The sequence below is a fragment of the Crocuta crocuta genome, unplaced genomic scaffold (assembly GCF_008692635.1).
Source record: "Crocuta crocuta isolate KB4526 unplaced genomic scaffold, BGI_CrCroc_1.0 scaffold7, whole genome shotgun sequence".
Taxonomy (NCBI): domain Eukaryota; kingdom Metazoa; phylum Chordata; class Mammalia; order Carnivora; family Hyaenidae; genus Crocuta; species Crocuta crocuta.
This window is the reverse complement of record NW_027531904.1, coordinates 10,732,501-10,745,969: the sequence shown is the minus strand read 5'-3', so window position 1 is coordinate 10,745,969 and position 13,469 is coordinate 10,732,501. Positions and strand designations below refer to the sequence as shown.

The following is a 13,469-nucleotide window of genomic DNA, read 5'->3' as shown; positions in this document are numbered from 1 at the left end:
ACAAGATTATTTCTTGGAAACTGGTAAAATTATTCCAAAGTTAACTTGAAGACATGAACAGATCAGAACTTCTAAAAAAAATTCAGAAGAAAAAGAGCAATAGTCGATGGAAAGACAGAGGCCACCAGACACTAAGCCTTATTCTGGCGGCTGCGGGTTACCCGTCATGGGGCTTGGACAAAGCCGGACACGGTGCACAAGCAGAGGAAGAGACCGACCACCCGTCGTGCACAAGACATGAGTATATGATAAAGGAGGCTTCAGATAAAGGAGGAAGAGGCCGGAGGAAGGGGAGGGCTGAACAGCCCTCAGGGCCCTTCACTAGCCATTTGCAAACAGATCAGTTTACAACCTTCACTTCATTCCAATATGAAACAAAACCCCAAACTTTAGAAAAATGCGTTTTTGGTCGAGGAGGAGGCAAGCATATGGGCTGATCAACTGCAGCCTGGAGAGGGTAAGGGCCCCTGCAGATGGAGGGACAGGGCGTGAGAAAACACGTGAGGGGGGAGCCCTAACTAAGCCTCAAGGAGTCCAGAAGGCCTTTGGCATGCAGCAGGCCTGTGCAGTGGGTTTTGAGGGATGAGTAGGAGCTTGGTAGGGATAGGCAGAGAGTACAGACACAAGAGTAAAGTCATAAAAGGGCTGGAAACTGGATGCGTGAATGTCCGTACGTGGGCAGAAGCACACCCTGAGCCAGGGAGCTGCTGGCCCGGGCAAGCTGGACTAGTTCCGGTGGTTCTTCAAGTGCGGTCCGTGGACCCCTGGGGGTCCCTGAAACAGTTTGGGGAGGGGTCTGTGACATCAAAACTGTTTTTACAGTAATACTAAGTCATGATTTGCCTTTTTCTTATGAGCGTGCGGTCGAGTTTTCCAGAGGCAACATGATGTGTGATACTGCAGCAGAGATGGTGCAGAAACAAACGAGAATCAGGCCGCCTCTGTTAAACATTAACGAGATGTGCACAGGGCGCCTGGGTGGTTGGGCGGCCGACTTCGGCTCAGGTCATGAGCTCACGGTTCGTGGGTTCGAGCCCCGCGTCGGGCTCTGTGCTGACAGCTCTGAGCCTGGAGGCTGCTTTGGATTCTGTGTCTCCCTCTCTCTCTGCCCCTCACCCTCTCTCTCTCTCTCTCTCTCTTTCTCAAAAATAAATAAACATTAAAAAAAGTTAAAGAAATGTACACAAATGTAACGTGGTGTCATTCTTCTTACGGACACATATTCTGGAAAATATAGCTAATTTCCATTTGAAATTTATTTTTGTTTTTATGTTTTTAGAAAGAGAGAAAGAGTATGTGAGCGAGAAAGAGGCAGAGGGAGAGAGAGAGACTCTCAAGCAGGCTCCACGCCCAGCCTGGAGCCCAATGTGGGGCTCAATCCCATGACCTTGGATCATGACCTGAGCTGAAACCAAGAGTCAGGCAGTCAACCGACTGTGTTACCCAGGTGCCCCAAACATGTTTTTCTTAACATCTAAAAGGGTTGTTCTTACTATTTTTTAAATAAACTAATATTTATTTTTAAAATATCTCATTTTTAATTTCTAATACAGTAAATATTTATAGATGTAGCCAACATATAAAAGTTCTTTGGTCCTCAATAATTTTTTTAAATATTTATTTTTGAGAGAGAAGCAGAGGGGTGGGGCAGGGCAGAGAGCCCCAAGCCGGCTCCATGGTCAGCACAGAGCCCGACTCGGGGCTCATTCCCGTGACCCTGAGATCATGACCTGAGCTGAAGTCAAGTGTTGGACACTCGACTGGGCCTCCCAGGCGCCCCGTGGTGCTCAATAATTGCTGAGTGTGCGAGGGTCCTGGGACTAAAACATCTCAGAACCTTTGGCTTAGACTGATGCAAAGTCAGGAGAAGGGACACTGGTCCTGACACGGTCTCTGAGAAGGTTCCAGGGGCACGTTCCCCTCCCCCCCACCGCCCAGAGCCTCAGATTCTGGTCTGGCCCTGGCAGGTCCCCCCCCCCCANAGCGCGAAGAGGAAGGCTGCTGCTGAATTAACAAGGCCACAAAGTCTTTGCAAGTTCCCTGCTTTAAAGAGAAGGATCTATTTCCCCGCCCTTGAATCTGGGTGGGTCTTGGGACCTTCCCGTCCGGGCGGAGTACAGCAGCACATTCAGTGGCCAAGGCCAGCGGCCTGAGCAGCCTCAGAATCTGAGAAAGAGTATGTCGTCGTTCTCGGGGACGGTCCTTACAGAGCCACAGACCTTCCGTAGAGGCGGGGACCAATCAGGTAGACTCACATGCATGTGTATTTCATCTCCCACAAACACGGCCAGGGCTCTCAATTCACCTTCAGTGACACCCGGGGCTGCTGGGTCTCTGCGGGGGGCCGCCCTGGGCACCTGGGGTGTCTCTGGGTGACAGCTGCCCCCCGCCCCAGGCGTAACCACCGAAAACGTCTCCAGCCAGTGCCAGATGGCCCCTGGGGAACAGCATCACCCCTGGCTCAGAACCACTGGTGCAGGCGAAGTTGTTGAGAGAATAAAAGTCACCTGAGGGCTTACGAGACCCAGACGCGTAGGCTCATGCCCTGGAGATTCCGATTCACGGTGTCGGGGTCACGGCCCTGCAGCCTGAGCGTGTTAAATGCTGCGGGCACTCTTACTGGACGAGCTTGAGGTCTGTGCCAGGAGGATGTGGAGCCCACAGAGGACGGACCTGCTCAATTTGTGTTTCAGGGGGATCCTTCTGGAAGCAGCTGGAGAGCCCCCCAGGTGGGGCCGAGAAGAGAGGATAGGATGGGCGGCTCCTGCTTACGCTCAGGTGAGAAATACTAAGGGGGTTACAGGGCAGTGGGGGGTACACTTCAGAAACATTTCTAAGGCAGGATCAGTTAAATCTGTGGCTAATGTGAGGTTGGGGAGAGAAGCACTTATAAAAGGAGAAGGCAAAATTAAAAGCTTTTATGCTTCAAATGATACCATCAAGCAAGTGAAAAGACCCACCACGAATGAGAGAAAATATTTGCCAATTACATATCCGATAAGGCACTCGTGTTCAGAGTACGTAAAGAACTCTTACATCCCCAAAATAAAAGACAAAGAACCCGATTTCAACATGAGCAAAGGATCTGGATAGACATGTCTCCACGGAGGATCCACATGTGGCCACTAAGCACGTGAAAAGACCCCCAACATCACTGGCCTCAGGGAAACGCAATCACAACCACCAGACCCTGTCCTCACTGGGGCGGGCCGTAACCCGGAAGACAGACGGGAAGCCGTGTGGTCAAGGCTGTGCAGAAACTGGGCCCCTCACTCCCTGCCCCTGCGAATGTGACACAGCGCATCCCTTCCGGAAAACAGGCTACCACTTCCTCAAGTGGCCCAGTGATCCCAGGGGTAGGTACGCCTGCGTCCCCAGTGCTCACGGCCGCAGCCTCCCTCCCAGCTCACCTGCCTCGAGGCCGGTGCTCCCATCGCGCTCAGTCTGGAATGTTCTTCACCCGGTTATTCATAGGTCTCCCCCCTCACAATTCTGTTCAGACCCCACCTATGCTGACGACCGTGCTTAACACTGCCACCTGCCCCTCTGTGTTTTCTTCCGTCTCTACCTCTTCCCATCTTTTTTTGTTTCTAATGTTTTCATTTATTTTTGAGAGACAGACAGAGCACGGCAGGGGAGGTGCAGGGAGAGAGGGAGACAGAATCTGAGGCAGGCTCTGAGCTGTCGGCACAGAGCCCGACGTGGGGCTCGAACTCGTGAACTGTGAGATCACGACCTGGCTGGACCCTTAACCAACCGAGCCACCCAGGCGCCCCGAACCATCTTCTAACAACACGGAAACGTACCGTGTGTTTTACTTGTATCTCCTCTATTAGAAAGAAAAATTGGTGAAGGCAAAACAGAAAAATCTTTGTTCCGTTCACGGATCTTTCCCAAACTAATTGAGACCCAGGGAGGTTATGGGAACTGCTCAACGTCACTGAGCCAAAAATGTGTCTGAGCGGGTTTTTGGACCTTCTTCACCTCGCTCTGAAGCATCGGTCACCCCACAACACATCACCCTGTTCTCCAACTCCGAACTGTATCTTCCAGCCTCTTTAGGAGAGCAGGCAAACGCTGCTTTGGGATCCCAGCATGGCCAGGCCCTATGCAGAGTGCAAAGCCAATGCAGGCCACCTCCTCCTTGAAGCCTTTCCGGCGGGCATCTTAATGGTTAACCGCGTCTTATCCCCAAGACCTGCTGCAAGAGACCTAACCTTTACACTGCCAGCCCCGCCAACATTTTTCTCCCCAAAGTGAGACCCCACTGGGAGGAAGACAGCAAGGTACTCACTTCAAGCTTACATTGTAAACAGCACCAAAAAGCTCAGTCATCAAGATACTAGGATTCTGATATATTTTTTTAATTTTTTAATTTATTTCTGAGAGAGAAACAGTGTGAACAGGGGAGGGTCAGAGAGAGAAGGAGACACAGAATCGGAAGCAGGTTCCAGGCTGTGAGCTGTCAGCACAGAGCCTGACGCGGGGCTCGAACCCACAAACCATGAGATCATGACCTGAGCCGAAGTCGGACGCCTAACCGACTGAGCCACCCAGGCGTCCCAAATATTGTATTTTTGAACATCCACAGTAATGCAAAAAATTCACGGAGAATACAACATCAGATCTGAAAACAGACCGGACCCTCCCTCAAGGTGGGGCTGAAGGCCTTGGGGCCGCGGCCTGGGCCTCAGGCTGGGGCAGCCCTGGCGCCCGGGGGAGGGCTGGGGCGCTGCGGCCGCTCCGCGGGGCGGGGTCTCAGAGNAGCTGCTCGCAGGCGCCCCGTCCCGCGTGGACGCCCCTTCGCACAGCGGTTAACGCTCGGCAGAGCCGTCTTCTGAGAAGCAGGGGAAAAAGTACGGAAAGACTCCGTTCAGAGAAGAAACTTCTGGACTCGTCGCTCCCAAACCGAAAACCGGAACCGAACTTGGATCTGCCCCCGAGTCTCTTATCTGCTCTGCCCTCCCCCCTGCGGCATCAGTCCGGTCCGCTCGGTGTTTATCACCCAGCTTCTCCGCCTCCCGCAGGTGTGTGCTCTAGCAGCTGGTCGTCCACGCTGCTTTTTTTTTTTTTTAATTTTTTAATGTTTATTTTTGAGAGACAGAGCGACAGAGCACGGGTGGGGGAGGGGCGGAGAGAGAGGGAGACACAGAATCCAAAGCAGCTCCAGGTTCCGAGCGGTCAGCACAGAGCCAGACGCGGGGCTCGAACCCCCGAACCGTGAGGTCAAGCCCTGAGCCGAAGTCGGATGCTCAACCCACTGACCCCCCCAGGCGCCCAGGTTATTTTTGTGTTAAGCTTGACCGTCCATCGTGTCTTCACTGTAATGTGTCCGTGTCCCGTATGACCGGCACTGGAACGTGGTTTTCACTGTGCTGGGCTGTCAGCAGCCGCGCTCTCAGGAGCATTTCCTGTTTTCCGGCTCCTGGTGCCCGAGCCCGAGGGCGTCTCTGGGGTGAACGGGCGCGTTAGGGGGTGCAGGGAGTCAGGGGGAAGGCAGGTGTATTTTACCCGTAGATTCGTAGCCCCGGTGATCGGCCAGCACTTTGTGGATGCGTGCGGGAGAAACCCAGCTTGCAGGACCGCTTCCCTCGGAACCGCAGGGTGGGAAGCCAGGCTCGGCTGCCCTTTCCGCGCAAAAGTAAATGGGTAGGAAACCACTTGGCTGCGGGGAAGTAAAGCGCCCTGGGCCTCCCCGCCCCGCGTGACCTCCGCGGGTTTGCGCAGCCTTCCCTCCCCAGCAGCTCCTGTAGGACAGAGCCGTCCTGACTCCCCACCCCCCCCCCCCCCCCCCGCGCGCCGCGCCGCCCCGCTCTCCCGGCCCAGCCCCTCGCCCACNGCCCTGCGAACTTGGGCCAAGGGGAGCCCCTGTCGGATGGTAGAGGCTTCCTCCACGGGAAGAGGTTGCGGCCCCGGCTCTTCCGTGGGGTCGCAAAGAGTATCTTGTACGAAATCTTAGGAGGAGGATGTATGCCGGGTGTGAGGATGAGTTCACCACACATTTATGTACTTTGTGGTTCCGTAGCCCCAGTGCTGCGGGTGCCCCAAGGCGTGCTTCCAGAGCGGGGTGCTGGCCACGCGCTCCCCGAGTTAGGGAGCCGTTCCTGCCGGGGAACCACGAGTGCGGGATGGCTTCCCGTGACTTGTCTTCAAGGACGCGGTACTGGTGGCTTGTTGACCAGCAGGTGCAGCTTGAGGACAGCATGGTGCGCTTTTTTGGCCGGGTGTTTTATGTGTCCTCCTTAAAAGCTTTAAAAAAGCCTCATTTTTGTATTTAGGGCAAAGTGTCTCCCCCCGCCCCCAAACTTTCAGAAGAAATAGAAAGTTACAAAGAATAGATAACTGTTGTTACCATTTGGGCCGGTGCACCCCCAGCCAGCCTTTCTGCTTGTGGATCCTCAGAACAGGTGAGAGTTTAGTTGTAAGGCGCACTGGGCTGCCCCCACCTTCACGGCCTACCCCAAAGGCGGTCTGTCTCCGCACCTCTCCTGTGCACAAGGTGACACCGTAGTCATCTGCGTGGCATCCATTCCCCAGTGCTCGCTGTCCTGGAGTCTGGGCGCTACTCCTGTGGACAGCAGTGATTTATGTGTGCACGTCAGAGGCTCACCGCCCTCCGGTGACTTTCAGTACACGACAGAAAGTTGAAATGTGTGGCACCTTTACCCTAGAGCACTAATGTCCTGTGGGAATATGACGGGAGCCACATAAGTAATACATTTCCTGATAGCCACATTAAAAAAGGAGAGAAACAGGTCAGATGTAATTTGCTTAACCCACAATATTATGATTTCAATAAGTGATCAATCAACATAAGAAGTCGTTGATGAGATATTTTACTTAACTTTTTTTTAAGATTGTCTTCAAAATCTGATGCGTATTTTCAACGTGAAATGCAGTTGGGACTTGTTTCGGGCGCTGAGCCACGCACAGCTGTGGGGACGGTGCTGCCCGAGAAGGCCGGCCGTGTCCCCGAGTCCCACACCGCCGCTGTCCTTATCTGTTCCGACTGGCTGAGCGCCCCGAGTCGCTGGCTTCACAATTGTTGCAGATCCCTTTGCCGCACACTCCCTCCTCTTTCTGCTCAAATGTCACTCCTCCAGCGATGTCCTCGGGCCACAGCCCCTGCCCACTGGGCTGCTCAGCTCCGTGAGCCTGTCATCTGATGTGGTTGGTTTGGTTCTGGTCTTTGACTTCACGCGTAGCAACAGGGTTCTGTGAGGGCCCACGCCACGCCATCTTCTCCTCCTGTGGTTGTCACCTGCCACGTTACTGTGTGCTGAAGACCCTCTTACGAGCTACGTCTTTCTACATCTTTCTTTAGGATTTTATCCATCTTAATATTACTGAATCAAAGCATGTGAACATTTTTTTGTATTTTTATAAATATTGCCAAATCTTACTTTAAACATTTAACTAGCATTGTAATATACAGTTGGCCAAATTAGTGTAAAGTTTACCAAAAATATGAGAGAATGCATGTCTTCTCCACATCTTCACCAACACTTGATGATTTTCTTTCGTGCCTTCTCTTTTCATGGATTTATGATGTACTCCTTAGCTTAATTATGATGACGAGCGGAGTGGTGGGTATTATATCTCCTAATTTGTCTTCTACTCATTTGGGGTGGTGGTTTATCTTTGCGATGCCTTTTTATTCTTTCACAGATTTAGGATGCAGTGTTTTGTCACACACACCACATATTTTCCCTGGCTCTTCATTTGCTTATGGTATTTTTTTTTTTTTTACCTTGAGTTTTTACCTTTTAAGAAGTTTATGTTAATACTTTCTTTTTATGGCTTCTACTTTACTTTCATACTTGATGGATTCTCCTGCCCAGATAACTGTTTTCTTCTAGTCCTTATATGGTTTCATTTTCACATCTACCTCTTTCTGTTCACCTGGGACTTGTTTTGACATAATACGTGAAGTGAAATAACTTCTCTTATTTTCCCTCAAGAGTTACTCAGTTGTTTTGCCCTAATAACAAAAATCTTTTCCTTGTTGCCTTGAAATAAAGCTACTTTTATCATATACTGAAAGCATATATATACTTAGTTCTTTTTAGCTTCTATTTAATATTAAGTTTTGATTCTAGCACACATTGTTTTAGTAATTGGGTGTAATAATGTGTTTTCATTTTGTTGCTGTAAGTCTCCCTCCCGTTTCCTCCCCCAATATTTAGCTGTTGCTTTGTTCCTGAGATTTTTAGTTGATTCCTTAGGGTCTTCACTTTTTGGGGGGTTTTGAGTTTTTAAATTAAAAACATAAACTATATTTCTATACTTAATGTTTTATAATAAAATTCAGTGCTATTAAATTCTCCTTTGAGTATAGCTTTAGCTATGATCTTTATGTCGTGACACATAACACATGTAAATATTTACTTACCAGTCCTCCCTGCAGGTGCTCCCTGCTGGCCGGGGGGCGGGGTGCATGGCACTGAGGCCGCCGCCGCCAACGGTCTCCGGGCCTCCGCTTTCACGGAGCTCACGGTCTCCGGTCATCGGTAAAGCTAGGTTATCAACAAACCAACGAATCAAGAATTTCTGGAGTCCCACCGGTACTGGGCAGGAAAGAAATTCGGTGTGCTGCTAGAGATTGGAAGGGGTGATTGGATGCCCTGAGAATGTGTCTATGAGGATGTAACCTTTAAGCTTCACGTGGTACCAAGGTTTGTTTGGGGAGTTTTCTTTAGCTTCCCGAGTCTTCCAGAACAGTAAAATAATAATAAAAATAATAANAGTTTTGAGCCCGAAGCCTGTCCCGTGGGGAATTTGGAACTGTGACTCGGACTTCTAAGATCCGAAAGAGCTGGAGGAGGCTTCCGAGCACAGGGAGCCCCTGGCACCGGGAGGGCCCGACCCGAGGTCAGCGTGACTGCAGCCCACTGGGCGGGCGGGGGACCGCGGGGACCGCCTGGGGGACTTGCGTTGTGTCCTGGACGGACTGCTCCCGCTCGGCCTTGCTGGCCTGTCTGCATCCTGGGACCCGGGCCGGTGTCGTCCCAGGACGTTAGCGGCTCTCCCGCTTGCTGCCCTCCTCCGTTGTCTGTCCTGTGTTTTCAGGTTCCCTCCACTCGAGGCCTTCCGTAGGCCCTGCCTTTTTGCTTAGCCGCCAGTTCCTTGAAGGCTCCTTCCTTGGAGCTGCCAAGTGAGCTGTAGCCCTTCCGTTGGCTGTATTTACTCGTTCCCTATCGGACGTTTCCTCTGCAAACATTTGTAATAACTGCAATTCATTAAGTGGGTGTGATTCGTTTTATTTAGTGTCTGTTGGGTGATTTTTGTCATTTAGTGTCTGTTTCTTCCGCCAGAGCTGTTATTTCCGATCTGGTAGATAGCCACTTGTGGTTATTTTAATCAATTAAAATAAGTAACAGCAAACATTCAGTTCCTCAGTCACTCTCGTAACACACCAGGTGTGGTGGCCGTACGTGGCTGGTGGCTCTTGTGTTGGACAGCAGAGCCAAGTTTAAGTGGCTACTGGCTGTTAATATGGCAAGTCTGGGTTGGTCTGTAAGTATGAAATATGAACTTGCTTTGTAGTACAAAAAAAAAAGACAACTTCAGTTTTAAAAATGATTGCTTATCAAAGTGAGGCCATTTTATATGGTTTGTGTTAAGGCGCATATGGGACTACAATTGAACTATTTTGATGTTTTAATGTGGCGCCTAGAAAGCCGAAATCGCTGTGGTTCCCGTGACATCCCTGTTGGACAGCAGAGGTCAGACTCTGGACCCTGAGCCTCCAGGGGAGGGACAGTTCCACGTGGCGTCCACAGCAGCTCGTGGTGCCCAGCACGTAGTAGGTGGTCAGAATGTTTGATGAGTTAATAAGCTTTGTATTGACTTTGAACATTACTTTATAATCGTCTGAGGATGTTACCTGCTCACCTTGTGCTTTTCACAATTGCTCGCTGTCTGCGAGTAGGATTTTTAAAATTTTCCCATGACTGTTGTGAAAAGCAGCTTTTCTTCTGACAGCTGTATAAAAGTTAATCTTAGTCATTAGTGTGGATCATTTATCTCTTTGTCTTTATTTTTTTTTCTAGCTTAGGCTGCTAAGGAGAGAGGGAACCTACAAGTCAGCCAGTCTGTTTTCCATCATTTTCTGTGTCTGGCAGTTTCCTTCAGTCATCTGGGGTATGTTCTTTGGCACGTGAAGAGTTGCAGCTATTCAATCTTGAGAGTCAGGTACCACGTGACTGCTCTTGCCTTTATTTACACCTTGGTCCTGACATTGTGATCCCGGTTCCTTTTTGTTTTACATTTATGGGTGACCTTGTTTATCCCATTAGATTTAAAACAAAGCAATGTATTGTCTTCTAGAAAGATATCTCAGCTTGTTTTGTGCTTTCCTATCCACTTGTCTCCTTAAGGTTCNACGTCAGGAGTTGCAAACTCAGATGCACGCCCCACTTTTGTAAGCAGTGTGTACTTGTCAGGGAAATATTTTTTTTAGTAATTTTTTTTTCTCTGTTAGATAGTGGTTTTGAGACGATTTCTCAGGTGGCCCGGTCATGCTCCGACAATGTCAAGCTGGTCCTTTTATCAGCTACTGCATAAGCCTGCCTGTAGGTGTCCAGGGACCACGCCAAGGATTACTTTCTGTTGTATGAAGAGCAGTTCGAGCTATTCTCAGCCCCTTAAGACCCTAAGAAAGCGCTCCCCTGTGTGCCCTGTGCCAGCCAGAGGTTTGGCTGGGTGCTGCTGCTCTAGGGTCTTGTTAAAGCGAGGTGGCGCCTGGTGGTTCTGGTTGCTTGCCTCTCACTCCGTTGTCAGAGTTGGTAGGTTTGGGGAGGCTTCTGAGCTTCTCCCCCACCAGGAGTACACAGTGCGCCCTTTGGGTACTCCGTGTTCAAAGCGGTCTTGTCACGTGCGATGAGGGAAGCCTCTTGTTCCTGGGAAGCAGTATTGTCTTCAGATAACCTCTGTCGTGGTATTGCTTTCCTTTGATTTAATTTTGCTGTTTTCTTCTGCTACTGGTTGAGAAATGGAGCAAAATCCCCGTAGTTTTAACCTGTATTTTTAACTTCACAGTCACCACGAAGTTCTTCCAAGTAGGCCCTAGAGATCTTTGAACAATCTGACATAACCAACTCCATATCTCTTTTTTGGTTATAGATCGGGAGGGGCCCCAGTGTCATTTCAGTGTATGTGATAGGTGTCTATTTTATACAAATTATCTCTGAAGTGAAAAATTGATGTCCGAGCAAAGATTTTTTGGTTTCTGTAACTGTGTACTGATTTTATGCTTGCCGCATTTTAAGATTTAAATGTTTGCCGTCTCTTTCTATAACCCTGTCAAATTTTGGCCATCTAAAATGTTTCCAAGTTTCATGCTGTAACTCGATTTATGTCCCCTTTCTGTTATTTGCTCCTGTACCTCATCTGCTTCCAGTGTTCTTTTGCAAGAATGTCCACACAGTGGGAAGAAAACTTGAACTTGACTTGTGAAGTACTGGGCATTCAAAGCGGTGAATCCTTGCAAAGGATCTTGGGACTAGGCCTCTGTGAATTGGCTCTTTCAATTTGTCCACTTAAAAGGCATCATAGATGATGCAGCTGTTTGGACTTCTTCAGGGTGTTCCTCCATATTCATGTCTTGTTGCAGTTATGTGCATTTTCAGTTTCGTACAGACTTCTCTTTGTGTTCAAAACAAGGTCGTTGGCTTTGTGTTGTGGTAATGTATGGATTTTCTTTGAGGAATAATGCTTGCAAGATTCTGAACTTTGAAAACTGTACATTTAATTTAAAAAATTGTTATGTAAACTTATTGGAAGTATTTTTAAGAAGAAACCACTTTAATTTGCTTCGCTGTTTTTGGCTTTTTTCATAAATCTGCTACAATTTTTGGTAGAGGTGAAAATTACACTTTACTGAACAAGTTGAGTGGTATTCAGTCAGGTAAGGATTAATGACAGTAATATTTGATGGGCCAAGCTACTAAAACATTAGCAGTTCTAATTTAAATATAGTGAAATATAGCACTCTTAGCAATGTATAAAGTCACAGTAGGTCTTTTTGAAAAATCCGAGTGCTTCTATAGCCTGTTGGTAGAGCCTGGAGGTAACATTTAATGTGACTTGGTGTTTTCAGAGGCGTATACACCATAGGGTGCCCTTGCCCCCTTGAGTTAACTAATGCTCAAGGTGGGTGCAGAATCGCGTCTGCTTTTTTTAAAAAGGGAACTGTAATTTTAAATATAAGGCAACTTAAGTCTTCCCAAACTTTGCACAGGGATGTGTCATTCGAGCAGGCTGCCTTTCCCCTTTGTGGATGTCAGCTGGTGGTGGCCCCGCGGTGGCCATGAAATAGTATTTCTGCTTCCGTGTTTCCTTCCTTTTAGGTAGATACATCAGGGTTTGATGTCACCAAAATGTTTACTTTGTTGTGATGCTGAGAATGTGTATGCATGAATTTGGTAACTTAGAGCTATTTTGCGTTTAGGATTTTAGTGCCATATATTTTCCAATTTTACATGCCTTAAATCAGGGTATTTTAAGTCTTAGAGAAAATACTATTTTCTTTTTAGCAGAATTTTGCAGTGGATTTTCTGTTGCCACTTTAAAAATTTCAGACAAAATGAGAATTCTACTGAAAAAGGAGTCTGTCTTATAAATCATAACTTTACCTTCATGGCTCTGTAGAAATACACCATGATTTAGCCTAAAGCATTGTGTTTAAACAGATAGTCGCTAAACTGCAAATTAAAGCTCCTTCTGTCAGATGTTCGCTGCTGTTACTTGGCGTATTTATTGCCTAGACAAAAGAGTAAGCAAACAGGATGTGATGGGAAAACTGAAACACTACCTCCTGTTTCTTTAAGAAACCAGCTTATCAGGGGGTTTTTGGTGCGCGCAGCCGAACCTGCTAGCGAGGAAAAGTTCTTTAGGATAATGGATGTGGGCCACAGCCAATCACAGCGCCGGGCCCGGCCGGGGGGGCGGGGCGGCCTGGCCTCGGCCAGTAGCGGCGCAGAGGGCGGGGCTCGCGGCCCAGGCTTGGCTGCGGCGGAGCACAGCTTCCAGTGAAGTTAATCTGAGGGGAAGCAAACAGAAAATTGTGCAGGTTTTGTGGGTAGGATTTCTGTTCCGATCTTTTAATAATCCTTTATTTTACGCTCTTGCTCCTGTACGCTGCTGTGTATGCTAGGTTTTGTCACTGTGGCCGTTTTCCGACGCAAACCGAACATTAAAATCAAGCAGGGAAGCAGAACAAAAGGGCTGTTTGCACAGGAAATAGGTGTTGAGAGAATCAAACTTGACTTTGTTTTACCATGATGTTTAGTTCAGAAATTGTCACTGCGATCGTGGGTCAGAGTCCTCTCCGGCCACAGGCTTCGCTGGGGCTGGACGTGTGAGCAGTCGCCTGTCGGTTTTAGGAGTGACATCTTGAGGTCTGCGGCGGGTCATTTTCCGTAAACTTGGGTGCTGGTGCCGGAGAGGCACCTGCGGTGGGCGCACCT

The 13,469-nt window shown here is 48.8% G+C and overlaps 1 protein-coding gene across 3 annotated transcripts in view; it reads left to right on the top strand.

The window, feature by feature from the left end:
- The first annotated feature begins 4,871 nt into the window (after positions 1–4,871).
- Positions 4,872–13,469, top strand: part of ZFAND6 (zinc finger AN1-type containing 6) — a 69,589-nt gene continuing 60,991 nt past the window's right edge. The window contains exon 1 of one of the 3 annotated variants that reach the window (XM_077774402.1): positions 4,872–5,027. The gene's annotated coding sequence lies outside the window, so the exon portion shown is untranslated. Of the gene's footprint in view, positions 5,028–13,002; positions 13,082–13,469 lie in introns of those variants that run through there. The other 2 variants (XM_077774403.1, XM_077774401.1) reach the window with 2 other exon arrangements.